Below are 18,178 nucleotides of genomic sequence, written 5' to 3' on the forward strand. Positions count from 1 at the left end.
TAAAAAAAACATAGCGTGACCCGTCGTGCTATCAATCAAAAGATCAATATTGGGAAGTGAGTAATCATCTTTGGTAGTCGCTTTGTTGAGATCTTTGAAGTTGATGCAGATTCAAACTTTGCCATTCTTTTTTGAAACAACGACAATATTTGCTAGCCAAACTGGATAATCAATGGTTCGAATGAACCCTGCTTTGAGTAAGTCTTCAAGTCCTTCCTTAACTTGTTGTTCCACTTGAGGATCTATCTTTCTTAATTTCTACTTAACTGGCCTGACATCCAATTTCAGAACAAGATGATGCTTAATCAATTTGGTATCCAGACCCGGCATGTCTTCATAAGTCCATGCAAACACTTCTTCATGCTGTTTAAGAAAATTGGTGAGCCTTTCTTTCTCTTTCGGGCTCAAATTGCTGCCGATCTTGAGAATTTTGGGATTATCCTCCAATCCAATATTGATGTCCACAGTCGGATCTTGAACTAAGGATGATGGCTCATCTTGTTTTTGAATTGATGCAAACTGAGGTAATTCTTGAAGAGTTGAATTAAACTTTGTGGATTCTTCTGACTGCTTTGTAGCCTGACTGCATTCTGCTCTTCCTTTGACCTGATGAATCACTGTTGGCTTCCAAAAGGGATTTAGATTAAGAACGAGCTTCTTGATAGATTGGGAAGACATTCTGAAAATTGGAGAATAAATTGTATTCAGGGAAATCACCCAACATAAAACAAATTGCTTTTGCTGAGAAAATAATTAGAAAAATAAAAGAGTAAATTAATGACAAAATTGCAAAGATTTGATAACAAGAAGTAAGAAGATAGATGGCATCTAGATAGATGAAGAAAACTTGCAACTTTATTAAAAAACTGAATTGATCAAATGACAATGATTAAAATAAAATAGGATATCATCTCAGCGCGAAAACAAAAAGAATAGAAATGAAAAGACAACAGATGCCCTAAGTGTGCTCCTTTGACAAAAACGGTGCTCTTCTGTGATCTTTTGCCAGTAAAACCCAATCATGCTCTACGAGAATGATGCTCAAAGATTACTGGCTCCAAATGACCATCTTCTTTCTTGCCCAAGCCTCTGAAGGGCTGATAATCATGTTTCAGCAATAGATCAAATCCCTTTTTGGCCTTCATGAATTGCAGAAACAGGGGATGATCTTTGAATATGCTGTAATCCAGTTGACCACCAATCTTGAAGAACTGTGGACCCTGCCACTGAACCCTGGCCACGATATGCTCTGACAATTTTGTCATTTGCAGTATTTCTAGATTTGCTCTAAGGCTGACTTCATAAATTTCCCTAATGCTGGGGATTTTTGTAGTAAAAAAAGGTCTAGGGATCATGGGGTGTGCAAGTCTTTCTTCAGAATCTTCTCTCAGAATTATTGTAATCATACCACTCTTAGACCATTTGATGCACTGATGCAGAGTGGATGGCACTACGTTCGCATTATGGATCCATGTGCGGCCTAGCAACAGATTGTATGAAGGTGACACATTGACCACGTGAAAAAGGACTGAATGGATTGAATAATTGATAAAGATTGCCAGGAAGATCTTTCCTTTTGCGGTATGCCCGTGATTATCGAACCCGTAGAAGATAATCGGGTTCAGGATGTACTCTTCTTCTTTGATGCCCAAAACTTTAGTTGTTATTTCAGGACATATATTGAGGTTGCTACCTCCATCAACTAACACATGGGGGACAGTCATTCCCCTGGTTCGGATGACAATGTACAAAGCATTGTTGTGAAAAGCGTGAGGCTTCGGGAGATCCTCATCTGAAAAAGTGATCCGAGCATTTGTCATGGCCTGGTTGACAATCTGAGTCATATCTTCGAGAGTAGTACTCGACTTCACTTTGATTTTCCGTAGTAGGTCATCCAACACCTGGTGATGTTTGGCGGAACCCTAGGCTAGATCCAGAATCGAGACATTGGATAAGGCGGTTATCGGTTTTTGTGCAAATGTCTCACTTTTCTCTAGGGCGGGCTTGATGAAGTGCTTCAGAAATCCGGGAATTTCTTTGGTAGCCTCAGAGGATGCCTTAGCAGGTTTGACAGATACCTTCATCTTGCTGAAGGCTGAAATAAGGTCCATCTTTTGAGCATTGAACTGAGCTTGCTGTAGCACAAGGACCCGATGTTAAACTTGCATATCTCTGCTAGAGCATGGTTTGATGTGGTTCTGCGACTGAAATGGTCGTTTAGAAATAACTGCCACAGAATGATAAAGAAATGGTTGTTTCAGAATTTCCAGATTTCCATCTTCAGCACCCTCTATCAAAAGATTTGTGTCAATAAAGTCTTGGACAATGTTCTTGAGAACAAAGCAGTTCTCAGTGTTATGCCCCAACATTCTGTGGAATTTGCAGAATTGATCTTTGAATTTTCCCATGAGCACAGGGGGATTGGCCAATCTAGACAATTTGACCATCTCCTTGGTCAACATGTACTCGAGCACAGTCTCGAGTGATTGGTCCAGCAGAGTGAACTTTCTGTCGTAGCTCCACCGTTCACATTTCACTTTCTCACAGGATTTCGGTCCCTGCTCTAGTTGAAGTGACTTACTGTATTGAGGAACCGACTTGCTTTTCTGATCATTCTTGTGGGGATTTGAATCCCCTGCACCATAGCAGAAGTCTATGTTCTGCCCCTTGGGGTGATTCCAATTGCTATTTCTGACAGAGTGGGTGAAATGAGCCTTCTTCTTCTGCTTATTCTGACTGTTGTTCTTAGTAAATGTGAAGCCTTCATAGACTTCATTCTTCATACTCAACTCGAGCCATTTGGCTCGCTCTGTTAACTCGATGAATGTTCTTGACGGTGCAATAGAAATGAGGCCTCTCAGAGGCTGTGAAAAATTGCTCAAGATCAAAGACAAAGTGTGCCCCTCTAATATGGGATCTCTCATCTTATTACAAGCCGACCTCCATCAGTGAATGAAATCTCTGCTCTTCTCATTTTCTTTTTGCTTAAGGCCGCAGAGGTGACTGAGAGTCGGAAGTGCCTCAGCATTAAACATAAATCTCTTGATGAAAAGATTCACCACTTTGTCGAACTCTTTCAGTTCGATGGGATTAACATGCTCTCAATACCACTTAGTTGTGGTTCCCTCCAGTCTATGAGGGAAACAAAGGAAAAGAGCCTGATTGTCTCACTTGAATTTGACATATTTAGCGAAGAACATGGCGAGATGTGCCTTGGGGTCGCCAGAACCATCGAATTTAATGAACTTCCTGGAGAGATTTTCATCCCCATCCAGACCATCATAAAAGTCTTTGCTTGTGAAGACTTTCTTGCCCTTGTTGCGGGCCTGCAGATCTTTCATCATCTTAACCACATCCCTGAGTTGTGGTTGATCATAATCATTCACAGATTGTTCCTTGAATTTATGGGCTGACCTCTGCCCCTAAGTTGTCTTGCGGACTATCTGCTGAGTCTCATACTCTTTATCAATATCATCCATGAACTCTAATTCATTAGATGTATCCTTATGCTGGATACGCTTCTTGGGTATCTTCACAAGCTTTCTGACTGTGCGGCTCTTAGCCGTTTCCTTGGTTTCCTCTGAACTGGCCCTTGTTTGCTCACTTATCATTTTCTTCATCATTTTTTTGAATAGGGCATACATCTGAGGATCGATGTCGTTCTTGTCCTGCTGACCCTGACTCCTGACTGATCGGGGGGAGTCCATCTCTTCTTCTGATGCGATTAAGTACACTATACCCTCGATTGATGTGGTTTTCTTTCCTGACCTCGTCTGAATCATTAATTTATCACGAACGCTCTCTGTAGGGTAAAACTGAGGGTTAGGTTCTGAGAATGATTTTGAATAGGAAGAAAATATTTGCTGGAAATTTGGCAGACAGTTGGAAAAGATATCTCATTACTAGGGATTGAGTCATCGTTGGAGTTACGACAATTGTGTTGCTATTCTCTGCAAAAAGAACTAACAACTGAAAATATGCCTTGTTACCTAGGTGAGGTCGTCAAACTATAAAAAAAAATGGAAGGAATTTTATTGAAGAAAACATGATTTAATAATAAAATTGGCAGAGAGAAGAGGGACAAACATTTTTTTCACCACTCCTGATAATCATTAGACACACAAGGACCCGGAAAAAGAGTCAGAGTAACAAAGGAATCCCAGTCATATCTGGCAGAATGGTATGCTCTGGACCACTGTGATGATGTGAGATCGAACTCTAGCATGATCTCTGAAAGTAGATAAGCTTCTACGCGCTTCTACCTCTGAGAAAACTGTCTGACACAACACTCTGGATGATAGTAAGTGCAGAAGAATGGGCCAAGTAGTTTGAATCGCTTGCCATACGCATAAATATATCTGAGAGGTGTTTCCTGACGATCAAAGTAGTCCCACACGACTTCTTCCTTCTGAAAGTTGTCGATCAAGAATCTATAACGTGCAACTGAAAGAAGCTTCTCACCATTGTATTTGAATGAACTGGCTCTGGTCGGCACATGTCGGAGGAACCAAGACTGAAAGGCATAAATGCACCCTTCGACTAGAATTGATTCTTCGAGTGTGAAGCGAGTCAACCCTCGGAACAAAAAAGCGAGTGCAACATGGCTATAGAGAGACGGCTGGTTTGTCGACTTCCCCACCTTTGTAGGAGCTGAACTATTCTAACATCCACATAATTATGTCCGTCCGGGAAGAAAGCATGTCCTACAGTGCACAGAACCATCACACGTTAAATTCTCTCTTGAGCTGTTCTGAATAACGAGCTGACTTCTGTGAATGCCTCATACTGCTGGTAGTTCTTAAGCAAATCTACATATTCATTTACATCTGCTTCAATCAGTGACCAAGATTTTCGTCTCGTTATATGAGCTAAAGCATCTTTGGGGTCCAGACCATTGACATTGATAAAAAACTGTTGCTCTAATGGATCTCCAGGTTGACCGGCTGGCTCGGGCAATCCCATAATCTTTGAGAACTCATCCATCAACATGGTCATCTCTCCCCACGGGAACCAGAAAGTACATGTGCGCAGGTTCTACCGCTTTGTAAGAGCATGGATCAAATTGCTGTTGACTGTCAACTTTCCCACTGCGGATGTCAGTTTCAATCCACAATCACTCAAATGGTCCAGAAACATACGAGAGAAATTATTATGCCATAAATAATACCACCGGGGAATGAAGGATCCGGTGTTGAGAACTCGATGCTTGGGAAGACTTTGTTGCACCTCGTAGGAGATGTGGCCCTCAAGAAAAACATAATCGAGCTGACTGAATGCTATCAGACTAGAAAACAGGAAAAATTGGAATAAGACTTGTAAAAATACAGAAATTTTGAAAAATTGCAGGCAGGAAAAAAATGAAGCTGGGAATCTAAGATCCAGAAGAACGAGAGGATGAAAAATCACCTGGAGTTTTGAAGAAAAAGTAGATAATTTGAGAAAATCGTCTAGGCTTTTTGAGAAAATGATATATTTCATAAAAGATGGAAAATGAGATATTTTGAGAAATTGTCCAATATTTTTGAAAAATTGGGAAAATATGGGAAAATAAAAAAGAAAATAATTATAATACATTCAATCATGTCCTATATAAATAATTATACACATACAACATTCTCTAAGAAGCTGACTCTACATGCATCAACTTTGGAAGAGTTGTAGGTCCCTAATCCTGACTCTAGGCTTAGATCAATTGTGTTCAATCATGCTATGCTGATATACTTGAATCAAAACCCGGAGTACATGGCATAAAAGATTCATCTTCGGTTTTAGGCTTGTTTTTTCCCAACATCCTTGAGCGCCTGTCGATATACGTTGGACTATGGCCCTTGATACGTGGCAGGGGGTGTTAGCCCAAATAAGTGGCCCAGTTGTGAGGCTTTGTCCCGAACTATGGTTTTAGAAGAAAGCCCAACAACGTGAAGACCGAGTAGACATAGGTGGGGTGGTTTTTGAAAAATGATCACATGCAGACAAACAGAGGGCACTAAATCCTTAAGATATAGATTTCTGAAAATTTTGAAGAAGCAAACATTGTTTTTATACAAATCCTAGATTGAGGAGTGTTGCATTAGACCTGTGTCTATGTGAGCATAAAATTTTTTTCCTCAATATGGTTCTACCAAACCATGCCTAGTCTACATGCAATCCATGTCAGCTAGGTTCAAGTCTAGGCTCCTAGGTTCACGTGATATCAGAAAGTAAAAGCTGACATTCCATAGAATATGATTTTGATAATTAAGCTAAGTCAAAGCACAGAGTTGATTAGACGAAGACAAGTTCTATCACGGTCGCCAAGCCTATTATCATCACAAATTTTTTCCCTCCCTCTGCGAGAGAGAGAAATGGTTCTGCGAGTCAAACTCAACCAAACTTTTGAAAATGGTTTTGAAAATTACTCGCCTCCATTTTGAAAATTTATGGGAAAATTCTGTGAAATGGGATCTGCCTATCAGTGCAAGGTTCAACCATTCCTGACGCCTTTACCACAGGTAATTGAATGAAGGATCAAATGTGTGCTTTGACTAAGTTTAATTATCTAAATCATGCTCTATTTTTCTAGAATGCACAGAGAATCAGGCTTGTGTTATGAGATTTTGAAAAATGCATATTTTGATAAATATGATGTTTGCTTGGAAAACACTTAAAAATACTTGGGAAAAGTGACAATTCTGGAAAAATCAGGAATTTCATTGAAAAATGACTTTTGGATGGAAAATGGATTCTCAGAAAAACTTGGACTTTGAGAAAATCAATTTTGAGACTTGGATTCTTGAGGAAATCGATGTCTAAAATAGATTTGAGAATTGTGAGAAAAATCAATTTCATAAGTAATTCAGGGACTTTGGAAAATTTGATTTTGGGATTTGGAAATGAAATTAAGAATGTGGAAACCTTGGGAAATCATGATTTGAACTTGGAAAATACTTTGAAATGCCATTTGAAAACTCAAAGTTTTTGAGAAAATCAAATCCTGAGAAAGACTTAGAAAGTTCTAAGAAAATCAATTTCTCTGAAATGGAATTGGGAAATGAGTTTGAAAATGATGCAAATTGAATGAATGAATAAGAATGTGAAAGATAATTCTTTGAGGAATTGGGAAAATCCATTTAAATTTTTGAGAAATGCAGTATATTTTTGAAGTTAGCCTAAGAGTGTAGGCTGAATATGGCTAATACGACGATCACAAATCTGAGTTTCATTCGTATTCTGACTATGGTCATAAATATGAATTCCACCGAGTTTGTGAACTTCCTAAGAGCTTGTGCACGTGTCATTCATGTCAACCATAGTGGATTTGGGAAAATGTGCATGAATGATACATCAAGTATTGAAATTTGCAGAAATTAAACTATATGCAATGTGGTCCTATTCTAAGCAGAAAATCTAAATCTTATTCCAAATATTACAATTTTGATATTACATTGAATTAAATAAAATAAATAAATAAAAGTCTTCTTGAATATTTCTGCAAAACTAGAAAACATGTTAGCACAAAAATGTAGGTTTATCGAGATTTATCCAAAAATATTAGAAATTATCGGATATTATTCAAATATAAACCCAATTCATACCTCCCTGATATAAACATAAATGATAAAATTGGATTGGAAATACAAAAATGATATTTAGAAATTCGAAATTAAGGTCAAAATGATCAAAATGCCCCTAATAACAAGACTATGGCCTTGAAATCAGGGTTTTTTTCAGAAAGATATTTTTTAAAAATGGGATTTTGAAACCCAAATAAAAATAAATCAAACATAATATGATATGACATGATTGAAGATGAGCAAATCAAAGTTTGGAATTTCAAAATTGAGGTCAAATGACCAAAATGCCCCTGATAGCAAGACTATGGCCTTGAAATCAAAGTTTTCTGAAATAAATTTTGTAAAAATGCAAACTTTGAAATTTAAATGAATGAAAATGATATGAAAATCAACTATAACATGATATTAAATGATGATATGCATATTAAAACCCTAAAAATGCAAAAATATCACAAAATATTGAATTTCGCCTGAGTTTCACCTTTAATTTTAAAAATTAACTAACACAAAAGGCAAATGAGTTTGGAATTCACTCAAATTTGGCATGAACACCTAGATTAACCCTAAAAATAGAATAGAATAGAATCCAAAAATATATTTTTTTGATATTTTTTTAATATGAAAATTAATCTTAAACCTTAAAAATCAAGATTTTTGCCTAAAACCCTAGATTTGTCGTAATGAAAACTAAATTTCGGATATTAACCTACCATAGAAATTCCTCAAATTTTATGGGGTGACATAGGACAGTTAGACAAAGTTTTTTGCTTTTTACAGATTTTGGTTTTGAATCTGGATTAGAGATTTTGAAAACATGAATGTTGGATCTTGATAATGAGATGCAATGACATGCAATGCCATGCAATGCAATGAAATGTCATGCAATAACATACAATGATGCGAGATGATACGAAATGACATGCAAAAGGCAAACCTTGGCTAAGGGATTTGAAGTCCTAGACGTTTGGCAGAAGCAAGGATTGGTGATTGAAATTGAGCTCGACAGGAGATTGAAATCCAAAACATTCAAATTTGAAGTAGAATTTAGGCTCTGAATGACCCTGGCTTAGATATCAACCAACTAGCTCCCTGAAGGGTTTAGAGAATGAGTCCGAGTGGTAGGAGGTAGGTGTTTGTGAATGGGGGTGAAAATTTGGGATGTTTACACTCATGCTTCATAAACAAGCGAAAAACTTTCTTTTGAAAAACTTCTCTTATAGGCAAAACTTTCTTTTCCAATACAAATTATTCTTTATGCCAAACGTGCCCTTAATAAGAGAAAGGCGTGGAGCTGCCCTCTTAATGAAAGGGACAACCACTACGTGACACTAACGTTGTTGAGGGTATTGAGATAACGAGGACACCTTCACAATCTTCTCCCTTTTGTCCCGTGTGGAAGGTAGGGCAGTTCGCTTGAGTTGCTCAACCGCCCCTACTTTGCCCGATGCTCATGACGTGCTACGAAACCTCCACCATGTCGGGGGGACCAAGCAGGGCATAACTAGCGGCATACGAGCCGACTCGACGGCAGCAGCTTCGTGCCACACTGGAGTGATCCAATATGCGGTTCCGCACGTTCCACCACTTCGTTCATTTCCAATGATGAAACCAGTCTGAGCGAAAACCTATGAGTTACTGAAACGACGACAAGAGGTGCACTCGAAGGGTAAACTTGGTTAACTTCTACCAAGGAGGCATGATGGGGAGCGAAGCTTCCTTCGAAAGCTTTTCAAATCACATAAGACAGATCCGGTAACATTAGAGTTGATAAAGTGAGTTCCGCATCATACGGCTCCGTCCCGATCTTCTGTCGTCGGCCCTTTAGACCATTATCTATGCATGTATTTTCCGCCTTGACTCTCGAATCTTTTGCTTCTCGGGTGGTGTCGAACAATGCAGCTTGCGTTGTAGAAGATGCCCGCCCTACGGGCCCAGCCTGCTTCCCGCCCGCAAGAACCGCTCACTAGCTAACCCATCATCAAGAATGAGGGCAGATCAAGTGCAGTCGCATTTCACACCAAAAGTGCGCTGCTACATTTGACCACCCTCTATCCTACTATCGATTGGGCCCATAGCTGACAAACTGTACCAAAAGTGTGCCCGATCGCCCTCTATCTCCCTGTCGGGCCCACAGACCCGATCTGACTGTCCTCCAACGCACTATTGGGTCCCACAGCTGACAGGCTGTACCCAGAGAGATGGAGGGAGTGAGGTGCAGCAGGACACACTTATGTGGTATGCAATGTGATTGCACCTCTTCGTGTCCTTCGTTACCACGTATGCAATGTGATTGCACCTCTTCGTGTCCTTCGTTACCACGTATTTTTGTCCTTTCACATTTTAGGGTGATATCAATGTATTAGGGTGGGCTCCACTGTTTGGCGTGGTCATTTCAAAGCGTTTAATGTTTTGTGTTTTGGCATATATCAAGTTAAACGCAAAACCTTGATCGAGGCAAAAAAATATCACGGTGAAGGTGCATCCGCACGCAAATACTACTGCAGTGCTACGACCACAACAAGTAGGCCGTGCATGGGCCGGGTCCGGACTCTGCCAGCCCACTCCCACTTACCAAACAGGATCCCAATTGAGCTCGGCACCGCCAACCGCTTGAGTGTCATCAACCAGCCAAGTACAAGCCAACGTGGCCAAGCTTAGTCCCCCCTGGAGCTAGAGCTCAAGACCCTTTTGGTCCAAACTGGGTCCTTTGGATCCAAAAACTCAGGCCCGACCCCAAACCTAGCCCACGTGCGACCCGCGGAGTCCACAAGCTCGTCCCACTATTTATAGAGGTGTGCACGAGCGTCACATGCTAAAAACAAAAAAGAAAAAAAAATCAAAAGAAAATTTAATAAAATATTTGCTTTTTGGGGAGCTCGAAATTCACACCATCCACGTTTCGATCGACCCAGGATCGAAACCCCTCATCTCTTTCTTCTTCTTATTCTCTGCGTGAGCTCTTGTAGGGCAAAACCAGAAATCTGTGATCCTCTCTCTATAGAATTGGGGCAACGGGGAGTGCGATCTGAGGGATTTGATATGTGATCAAATGGAAGAAGATGGAGACTGAGATGAGATTGTGAAGGGATTCGTTGCGATATCGGGTTTTTTTCCCTCTCTTTTTTCATCCAGTTTCTTGCCTCTTTATGTACTCTCTTGCTATAAAAATTCGTTCTTTTTCGTGATTTTTTGTCATTGATTTTTTGTGAGATGCAAGGGAGGATAAATTAGTGGTGGTTTTTGTGCATTTATGTGTGGATTTCTGTTGTCTTTTTTTTTTTTAAATCCCCTTACGCATTCGTGTTAATCTCTCTAACAATTGGAAATTCGGTGGACGGACGAGATGGTAGTTGAGTTTGAGGGTTGTAAGTTTAGGTTTTCGAATCGGATTTTCTACTCGAATCTTACTCTGGTACGATCTTTATTAGTTGATTTTTTGTTTATGTTTTGCAAAATTTTGTGGGGAAGTTCCAGAAAGGTTTGTGGTTTATGTTTTCTGGCGAAGTTTATGTTTGAATTTCTCTGCCCGTTTTTTGAAAAAGCTCTTGCTATTCCTCATCTCCTTAATGTTTGGGTATTTAATATGTTTGATGAAAAAAAATCACGTGTTTGTGTGGTTGGTTTGTATGATTAGATGGTGGTAGACGATTTTTACATGCTTTCGTGTTTGGTATGTCAACTGATAAATTTTTTGAATGATATGTATTTCTTTGCTGGTTTTAGTAGTAGTGATTTTACTGATAGCAGGATTGCTTAGAAACTATGATGGGGGATGGAGAGACGGTAATTCTCATGTGCCAGTTAGCGATGAACTACAATCTAACCCTCAGACACGGGAAGGTGGGGCTGCCGGTGGATGTTGAGTAGTTGATGGCTGAACCAATTTTTAGAGGATGTTGAGTGCTTGATGGCTGAACCATTTTTTAGAGAAACTTTTGATATAGGGAAAAAACAGTTTGGAGGATCTTTATTGTGAATTTACATCTTAGCAAGCTTGGCAATCAATGCGTCTAACATGAAAGAAATGCAGCCCGTGGCAAATAAATGTTAAGGATTATTCATTCTCATTGCGCGCTTCACTCTGTTCATGAAATGTAAGGATATGGTAGAATCCTTTCCCAAATAAAGGAACTGAGGAAGTTTCTTAGAGACATCATGACTGTGGAATATGAGGTCCGATAAGTACTGAACAGTTCTGTCTCCTGATTGGTCGTAATGATTAAAAATTGAGCCAAAATTGTTGATGACTCATCAAATTTTGGAGTAATTCAAGCATCTGAAGATCATATTCTTATTGATATTTGCAATTTTGGTATGAGAACTTGATGCTGTTGTTGTCATGTGGTGGATGTTGGTCTCTTAGGATGGAGAAGTTAAAATGAATGTATCGAAGTAGGTTAACTGTTGATTTCTCTGATCATATGTTTGTTCAGTAAAAAACGAAAATATAACAACAAATGACATGGTATTAAATGACAGTATCCTCTTATTACTCAGGCAATAGCTTTGATTGATGGTTGCACTTGGATAGTGAATATATTGGCAGGAGGGATTTCAACTCGTTTGTTTTTAGAGGAAACACTGGAGACATCACTCCTGAATCTATTGAGAAGATAAAAAGAAATTACAAACAATCATCCCTGCTGGGAGCCAATCCAGAGGTTTCTCTTTTCAGTACAATGGCTCATGACTACATAACAAGAGAAAAACATGGCACATGGCCAATGAGGGTCCTCTACAATGAGCCCTTCTAACATCAAAATAAGACGTGAAAAGACTAAGATGCTGCTGCTTCCTATGCCCTTCAAGAGCCGCTGAGAGAGATGAACACCATCTCTTGTTGCTGACCGAGACAATGATGCTGGTACCCTGATGACAACCGTCCATGAAGACCTGCATACACTCCGATTCCGGGATTCCAGCATTCCTAAGCTTCTTGAATCCACCAATAAGTAGCATCTTTTGGGAAGAATAGACAGCATAAGTGACCAGAAAGAATGACCCATAAACATAAGAAGCAACACCGAGGACAATGCATCTCGAATCAGCCTGAAGAGGGGGTTGGCCAATAGGTCCACCTGCTGCAAATATTTTCACCATTGGCATGCAGCCGAAAAACACTCAGCACAAGCATGCTACACAGATCAAACGATCTGGTCCTTCAAATACACTTTGTCCTCATGAAGTATGCTATTTTGAATGGACCATAGTTTCCACAAAAAACATGAAAAATCAGACCCCAGCACTTCTGAACCCAAACCTGCTCAACCTTGATTGATGCTCACCATAGAAGCTCTGCAATAATGTTGGAGTGTGGAATACGCCACTTACCAAACTTGCCACAAATAAAATGCCACACGGCTTGTGAGACATGACAAGAAAAAAAGGTGATGGTGATCTTCCTCCGCCTTACAACACAAGAAGCAATGATAAGGAAAAATCAACCCAAACCGCTTCAGCCTATCCTAGGTACCTATTATAACAAGCCAAATTTACCACCCAGCAAGCTCTAGACAACACTCCCTTGCGCCACACAAGACTATACCAATATTGATGAACACCATCCTTCCGAACTGAATTCCAAATAGTCCTACGGGAGACCTCATCTCCATTCAAGCGTCCATTCCACAATATAGTTTCTCGGCCATCCAAAAGCAAAACTAAACACACATTGTTCCAAACATTATTAAGAGAAGTGAAAGGAGGACCAGATGTCTAGAACATACATAACCCTTCTTTTAGCGTCAAAGATTTATATCTACGGAGCTTTGATCTCTCATCAAAATCAAGATAGGAGATAAGAGGTGCACCGGCCCAAGGATCTGTCCAAAATCTAATGCTAGATCCCCCCTACTATATATATATATATTAGTATATATATTTTTATGTAAACTAAAATACCCATTAGGGGTATTTTGGTCATTTCACTATAATAGGCATCAGCCCATTAGGGGCTGACCACCTTTTTACCTTTTTTTATTTTTCCTTTTATTTATTTGTTGTACTCTTTTTTGCAACGACGGGGCAGCTCCAACTAGCTGTTGGAGTTGCTCCCTTTGTGGCCTCTTGTATTATAAATAGGCCCTTAAGGCCTTTGTATTCTTATCTCTTAAGAGAGTTTTTTTTCTATGTAATAACAAGAATATTTTGACCCTTGTGAGGGTGGTGTGGCTTATTCAATCAAGTGTTTTTCTTAATTGAAATGTGTTCTTCCAAGTTTATAAGTGACGTATCTTTGGATTTAATCCATTTCATTACATGGTATCAGAGCTTTGGTGCTCTTGAAGTATTATTCAGATAATATTAAGAGGAGCTCTTGAAGTATTATTCGGATAAATATCAAGAGCTGGATCGTGAGCTTGGTGAAGCATCGGATTGTGGATCGTTGCATCGGGAAGCACACTATCAAAGAGCCTCTCAAACAAATCTTGAATTATCTTCCATTCTCTCTCTCTCTTCTCCTTATTGTAAAGACACAGAGAATGAAAGAGAAGTAATCGTCTCCATTCCCGTGCGATTCAATGATACGAACTATGTAATGTGGGCATCCATAGTGAAGCACAAAATATGGGAAAGGGGTCTATGGGGTTTGGTTGATGATACCGAAAGAGAGCTTAAACTCATTCTTACCAAAATTGAGAATGAAAAGGAAGTTGCTCTTCAAGGAGAAGATATTGTTGAGAAATTCGGTTTTGATGTCACATAATATGATACACTGTCTTATTTGATTTTGTATGATATGATAACATGTTCTCTTGAAATAATGTTATATTATGACTGAATATGTTTTGCCTTACATCTAACGAGTATTTGATGCAAGGATATCTCACCCAATAAGGATGGAGACTTCCTGTTCAAGTACAACTATGGTGCAATCATACTCCTTGAAGAAAAAGCTTGATGAGCCATGCTTTCCTAAAGTTCAAATGAAGATATCGGCTACCTCAAAATGAAGATTTTTTCTTCTTTAGAGTCATATGTAACAGAACCTTCAGGAACTTGCATATTGCATATTACATACTCATTCATACATACTATATCACAAAAGTATACGATAGTTTCAAAAAGGTTCTTTTTTTTGAAAACCAACAAGTGTACCTTCTTACAACCTTTTATGAAAAAGATATTTTGTCATATAATAATTGTACCTTCTTACAACCTTTTATGAAAAAGACCTTTTGTCATTATACCTTACACTATATACAAGACAACATAAAATCGGCTACATAAGAAAAACAAATAAAATATGTTTTTGAAAAGACTTAAGATATCTTCTTTAAAATATTTCTTAATACAAGAAGAAGACAAAAACATAAATCGGCTACACAAAAGAAAAACAAATAAAATATGTTTTTAAAGGACTCTAGTTACTTTTTCTCATAACTATAGAATGTCGACTTACTTGAAGTCATCATTCTCTTTACAAAGCATTAAATACCTTCTGTAACAAATCCCTTCTAAATATCCTTCCCAAAGAATGTCGACCTTCTTTTTGGATCCTCATTCTCTCTGGAGACTTTAAAATACACTACATAAAGAACATACTTGACATGACTATGTACAGATAAATATCTCAAAGCACTCATAGTACTTACACTCATTTAAAGTAAAGAAGTACTAATGTACCTCATCATTAATTAGAATAAAAACAAAACTACAACCCAACGTTCAAATGTACTATTGTAAGAAATAGACTTTCTTACATAAAATATGTATTACCTAAAACACTACAACGACTAGTGTACCCTCTATCTTACTCTTCTAGAAAAAGGCATTCTCGATCTTCTCTAAAAGATATTTTTGAAAAGACATAACATTTCATATTTCAAAAAGTTACAATTCCAAAATGTAACGACTACTTTTTATGAGCTATATAAACACACACACATAAACTATTCAAAGAAGAGGAATGAAATAGACGTGTGAGCTTACAAAGAGAAAAATATTCTATTCGTGATTTGAAAAAGAGAGCCTTGAAAAAGAAAGAGAAAAAGAAAAAGAAAAAGAAAGAAAAGAGAAAAAGTCAAGTCCAGCTCTTTGACAAAGAGTATCCTCTGAGTGACAAAACAGAACATTCTTAGAATCCTTCATTCGTGCATTCATATCATTCTGAAGGTTCTATAGGAAGTATTGTAACTCTGTTATTCACTGTATTCCTTCTTTGTTTAAAGAAGTAGACCTCTGTGAAAGAGGGTGTTGCCCTTCTCTGTTGAGAGAAGAAGACCTCTTGGGAAGAGGGTGTGCCCCTTCTCTGTTGAGAGAAGAAGACCTCTTGGGAAGAGGGTGTTGTACTATTTATCCGGTAACTCGGATGTTATAGTGGAATCTCAAGTGGTTTGCTTGGGGACTGGATGTAGGTCTGGATATTGACCGAACCAGTATAACTTCTGTGTTTTATGTGTTGTGCCTTATTGCTTAATTATTTTATTTTATCGATCATAATCATATTTCACTATTCACCCCCCCTCTAGTGGAATTTCATTTGGTATCAGAGCAGGTTTGCTGGTTTCGACGTAACAAGTCTCCCAGCACAAATGGCATCTACCTCTTATGCTCGTGATATTGAAGGTCAACACGCATCTCGTCCTCCCTTCTTCAATGGCTCCAACTATGGATATTGGAAGTGCAGAATGGCTATCTTTCTCAAATCCATAGACTTTGCTGTATGGAAAATTGTTGAGCATCCATACACATCTCCATCCGCAGACTATAACTTATGGTCTGATGAAGAAAAGAAAATGGCAAACTTAAATGCAAAGGCTATGAATGCCTTATATTGTGCCATTGATCAAAATGAATTCAACAGAATATCTATATGTGAATCTGCATATGACATTTGGCATTCTTTGGAGGTGATTCATGAAGGAACCAACAAAGTTAAAGAAGCCAAAATATCATCTCTTGTTAGAAAATATGAGTTGTTCAAAATGAACAAAGATGAACTCATCACAGAGATGTTTACCAGATTCACCAACATCACCAACGATCTCAAATCTCTGGGTGTAACATATTCCCAGACTGAAAAGGTGAAGAAAATCTTGAGATCTCTCACAACTGATTGGGAGAGAAAGACCACTGCTATTGAAGAAGCTCAAGATTTATCTAAGCTTACATTGGACGACTTAATAGGCAATCTTATGGCCTATGAAGTCCACATGAAAGAAAGAAGGGAAGAAGAGCAACCAGTAAAGAAAACTCTAGCTTTCCCAGCCCTATCTGAGAATGAAGACTCAGATAAAGAATCAGAAATTGCGCTGCTTACCAGAAAATTCCAGCGCTTCATGAGAAGGAACCGACTTCCAAATAGGCACAAGGAAAGAAAAGATCTTAAAGAAGATCCCATGTGCTTTCAGTGTAATAAGCCAGGGCACTTAAAACGTGACTGTCCCCTTCTCAAAAGAAAGTCCAAGACTGAGGAACCAAAGAAGATGTTCTTCAAGAAAAAGGCTCTGCATGCTCAATGGGATGATTCAGAACCATCCACTAGTGAAGAGTCAAGTGATGATGAAGCCGAAACTGCAAATATGTGCTTCATGGCAAACGAAAGTTCGGTAAGTGAAATCTCTGATTTTTCCTTTGAAGAACTTCTAGATGCTTTTCAAGAACTATTTGAAGAATCTAGAAAATTGAGTTTCAAAAATAAAGCTTTAAAATCTGAAAATTTAGAGCTTTCTCAAAAGAATGAAAAGCTCAGCAGTGAAAATTCTGAGTTGAAAAAGAAAAATCTTTTGCTTATATCTGAAATTTCTTCTACTAGCTCCAAAACTAAAGATATGCAAGTAGAAATTTCAGAGCTAAAAAGTAAAACTGAGAACCTCATGAAAACGGTTTTCAAGTTTACTAAAGGTAAAGAGAACTTGGATAAACTCTTAACCTCTCAGAAGGTCTCCTTTTACAAGAATGGGATTGGCTATTCTCATTTCAAAAAACCTTCTTGTATAAATCAAAAGACCACATTTGTGAAAAGTTCATCTGAACCAAATAAGGAGTATTATATTGATAATCTTTTTAACTCCTCTAAAGAGATAGACAAACCCAAATCCAAATGGATATGGGTTCCAAAGTCTAACAAAAAAGGACCCGATTGGGTACCAAAAAGAAGATTTACTTAATGTTTTGCAGGCTCCAAAGAAGAACAGATGGATACTAGATAGTGGATGTTCAAAGCACATGACAGGACATCCAGACCTTTTTGCTGTTCTTCATCATAAAGAAGGAGGAACCGTCACCTTTGGAGATAACAACAAAGGTTTGATAATTGGTATTGGAAATATTGGTAACATAGACAAACCTCTTATCAAAGATGTTCTCCTTGTTAAAGGCTTAAAACATAACCTACTAAGTATCAGTCAAATGTGTGACACAGGTTATAATGTTAGCTTTAATCATGATGCATGCCTCATAGCTGACACAAATGAAAACATCATCTTAAAAGGTATAAGAAAGAATAATATATACGAACTATACCTAGAAAACATCACAGAACATTGTCTTATAGCTAATAATGACACTCAACATCTATGGCACATGAGAATGGGCCATGTCAATTCAAAATACATGTCCAAACTAGCTAAAAATAAATTAGTACGTGGGTTACCCAACATATCTTTTAAAAAGGATTATTT

General features: G+C 38.3%; 1 protein-coding gene across 2 annotated transcripts in view; it reads left to right on the forward strand.

The window, feature by feature from the left end:
- Window positions 1-10,443: 10,443 nt before the first annotated feature.
- LOC149828770 (ninja-family protein 4-like) overlaps window positions 10,444-18,178 on the forward strand; it is a 78,336-nt gene continuing 70,601 nt past the window's right edge. For both annotated transcript variants that reach the window (XM_090017716.1, XM_090017717.1), the window contains exon 1: window positions 10,444-10,657. The gene's annotated coding sequence lies outside the window, so the exon portion shown is untranslated. The remainder of the gene's footprint in view (window positions 10,658-18,178) is intronic.

Source organism: Nuphar pumila, chromosome 9 (assembly GCF_984573655.1).
Source record: "Nuphar pumila chromosome 9, dmNupPumi1.hap1.1, whole genome shotgun sequence".
NCBI lineage: Eukaryota > Viridiplantae > Streptophyta > Magnoliopsida > Nymphaeales > Nymphaeaceae > Nuphar > Nuphar pumila.